Source organism: Arachis stenosperma, chromosome 6, assembly GCF_014773155.1.
Source record: "Arachis stenosperma cultivar V10309 chromosome 6, arast.V10309.gnm1.PFL2, whole genome shotgun sequence".
Taxonomy (NCBI): domain Eukaryota; kingdom Viridiplantae; phylum Streptophyta; class Magnoliopsida; order Fabales; family Fabaceae; genus Arachis; species Arachis stenosperma.
Genome location: NC_080382.1, coordinates 106,797,416 through 106,801,248, shown reverse-complemented (window position 1 = coordinate 106,801,248; position 3,833 = coordinate 106,797,416). Strand labels below are relative to the sequence as shown.

The 3,833-nt window shown below is 29.9% G+C and overlaps 1 long non-coding RNA gene across 1 annotated transcript; it reads right to left on the bottom strand.

Annotated features, from left to right (window-relative positions):
• Window positions 1-1,659: 1,659 nt before the first annotated feature.
• Window positions 1,660-3,198, bottom strand: LOC130936757 (uncharacterized). Its single transcript, XR_009068172.1, has 3 exons — window positions 2,818-3,198; window positions 2,204-2,295; window positions 1,660-1,763 (listed from the first exon to the last, which is right to left on the bottom strand). It is a non-coding gene; the product is annotated as an uncharacterized LOC130936757 (long non-coding RNA).
• Between the last annotated feature and the right edge of the window lie 635 nt (window positions 3,199-3,833).

The following is a 3,833-nucleotide window of genomic DNA, read 5'->3' as shown; positions in this document are numbered from 1 at the left end:
TTTGAAGAATGCAAAAGTATATAAGATAAAATTTGTAAACAAAACAATTTAATAAAAGCTAATAATTGTATAATAAAAGTTGTATACACTAAAAAAAATAATTTAATATTAATGTTCCATAAAAATATTAACTATAAAATTAAAATTTTAATAAACAAATTAGTAACCAGACTTATTCAAGTTAATAAATTTTTTTATGAGCATATTAAAAATAGACGTGAATTTTTATAGGCTTCCGTCAAATTTGTGAATGAATATGATCATATACAGCAATAATTTTTCATGATTCTATCCTATAATTTTTTTTGGGTACCGAATTTTATCATATAATTTTTCATGATTCTATCCTATAATTTTTTTTGGGTACCGAATTCTATCGTATAATTACATATATGATAGAATTTATATAATTTAACAAATTTTTTAATTTTAAAAAAATTAAAATGCTACGAAAAAAATAAATTTTTTTATAACTCTTGTGGAAGAAAATTAATTTAACCATTAGTCGAATATCATTAAAAATAAATAAAAGATGAGATGTTATTTGAACGTAAAAATTAAAAAACCTATTATATCTAGGAAATAGAAAATTTCTAGAATGAGAGAGAGCGAGTGTGTGGGTGAGAAACACAGTAGGGGTAGTTTTAGGAACCCGATCCACTACAAGAAAAAGGCGCATTTGTAACAAAAAATATTGTTACAAAACGTCGAAATTTTGAAACAAAAGTTTTTTGTAACAAAAAAAGGGTCCATTGCAGTAAGTCCCGTTACAAAAAGTTTTTGTAACAAAAAATGAAACTGTTACAATTCAATACCATATTTTGTAACAATTTTTTCTGATACAAAAAACCAGAAGCCGTTACAAAAGTGGTAACAAATTTTGATCTTGAAGGTACTTTTCGTGACAGTCAATTTTTTTCCTATCACAAAATTTTGTTACAAAATGTAACATAATTTTGTAACATTTTTTCTTTAGTTACGAAAGCAAATTAATTATTTGTAACAACTTTTTTATTAAAAATTACATGCATAATTTACTAAATTATTTTTTAAATTAACTAATATATTAACAATTTTAATAAACAAGTTTACATGTATATAATATGCAAATACATACATAAGTCAAACAAGATCTTTTTAGCTAAAATTGTCTTGAAACAAAATAACATTAGCTAGTGAGTACATTGATTAGTTCAACCAAAACATAAAAGTTCTAACATAAAAGTTCAACCAAAACATAAAAGTTCTAACATAGATTAGTGTCTCTATGCATCAAAACATTCTTGAGCCCTCAAGGTAGCATATGGTCACCATTTCAGCACTCCTGTAAATAAGAAAAACCGAAACAAAAAAATTAGAAACAAGATATAACACTAATTATAATTTTTCCACTAAAAAACATAATCATACTATAAAGTTTCATAAGACAGATTTGACTTGTGATGACAACAAATCGATCATCTCACAATTATAACATATATAATATATACTAATTACTTATCCAGTAACTTAATAATAAATTTGAAGTTTAAGATCATCTATCTTCAGAATTAGGACAGAAGAAAAAGAGAAACTCTGAACATAATGGGCCTTGAGAATCTGAACACAACGCATTATTGGTATAAGGTACCTTAATGTTCTTGAGGTCAACGTTCAACTCACTCCTCAATAACATAAAGAGCTTTTGAAGAGGTTCGTCATCAGTCCTACGAACTGGAATTTTCATATATTCAGCAGCCTTTATGAAGATATCCATGACTTTGCTGTATCACACAGTAGCCGCAGATATTAAAAAGACAAAAACACATAAACAAAAAGAGAAGTTTCAACTTCAAGGAAACAAGATAACAAATAATTTACAAGGAAAGGAAAGAAAAGGAAGGCATGATATTATCAAATACCATTATCCTTATATATAACTAATATCATGCAAATTGATCAACTAAAAGAACTTATTGCTTCACTGTTTTCTCCTGTGTTTGACAATTATTTCAATTAATTTTTTCATCAACATTACAGTGCAATTCAGTCTGGTAAGTCAGCATCGAAAGGGATTTAAATTTTAAAATATAATATAGTTTTACACAAGCAGTCATTTACTAATTAACATGATCTTTCTCATTGAAACTTCAAGCTAACTTAAAAAATATAATAAATATCCATGAAAGGAAAAAGATAATAAATTGAGCAGCCAATATCTTACAGCATATAATAATGTGCAGTCTTACACACCAACACAGGATAAGCTACGGATCGAAAGCCAGATGGAGCTTAACTAGCACAAAATGAGTTTACCTGGGAGCCAAAGAAGGCTTCATAAGGTAATAGATTAATAGTAAGTGGACAGTGTTTGATGCATCGGTCAAAAGAAAGAACTCAGAAATAGGCCAAGTCATACAGAACTATCTTGTAGATACACATTTAAGCTTTTGTTTTTCATTGGCAAACTGAATGAAACATGCAACTGTTGGAAACTCTGTAAAAATTTTAAACTTCCTATATACTAACATGTTTTAAGGTAGGAGAATTGAACAAAAATATATACAGAAACTAATTTACACTCGCTTCCATGAAACCAAGTACGATAGTTTCCAATATTTATTTTATCATAAATGCCAAGAATGAAAAATGCTAAACAGTTACAGCTTAGCAGGGATGTCACGCATCCAATAGCAATTCATGAACTCAATGGGACATTAACTTTTCATAGTCCTCAAATTACTTGCATTAGAAAATATGATAAGAAGAGTGCAGTTTCATGTCAAAACACATTAGGCAAATTTGGTTCTTTGACAAGCTTTTGTTTAAAGAGCTTACCAGTGCTGCTACAACTTCATTAGCAATCTGCAACCTCATCCTTCTAATTTCTTTCAAAAATTACCATTGAGATGCTCCTTTAAGCTTCCATTCTCTATGTTATCAAATATGAGCAGTCTGCAGAAATAACCCAAAGACAACAAGTTTCAGATTGCAAATCCTTGCTCTCATCAACATTAACCAACTCAGATTTCACACTTTCAACCTCATTCATCTTATCCTGATCTTCAGCATTGCTAACCTTTTCGATCGATTGAATGCTCTCTTCATTCTTATCCACTAAATCTTGATGTTCCATGGTCAAAAATTTAAAATGAACCTAAGATTTCCTCGTCAACAATGCAAAAACTGAAAGTTTACCCAAATTCAACAAGCAACACCAAATTTATCTTCATTCACAATCATAATACAACCAGTAGCAAAGACAACAATATCATCATCACTAACAAAATCACAATTAACAAATACATATATAGCTCATCTGAGAACCCAATTCTTTACAGCACCATCAAATACCAAAAATCAATTTCAGCATATTCAAACATACTCACATTCACTAACAATTCCCAAATTCATCAATTCTCATTAATTAGTCATACAAAGCATGTATAAATTATTTGCAATTACTCAATGCTTTTTGGCATTCTTAAATTAAAAACTCTTAATTTTTAAACGAATCCCCTACCTTCGTTAGTCGAAACCACAGAATTTAAACGCGACAATCCCCTTTCTTTCTAATCCATGGCAGCAGCAACTTTAGCAATTCCATAGCAGCACAATCATCAACACTCAAGATAGCTCCAGCAGAAAAACAGGAGGAGCGAAATGGCCGTGCTAAAACAAAGACATGCTATTGAAATTAAAACAAGAATTTGACCAAGAAACAACAATAGAACAGAACGAAGGTAAAATCATAGTAGCAAACCCTAATGGAAGAGAGGCGGAATTTGAGGAGTAACAGTGGCGCTGGTGGCTCTGGCAGCTGTTGTTAGTGACCACCCAGAGGGCGGCGCAGC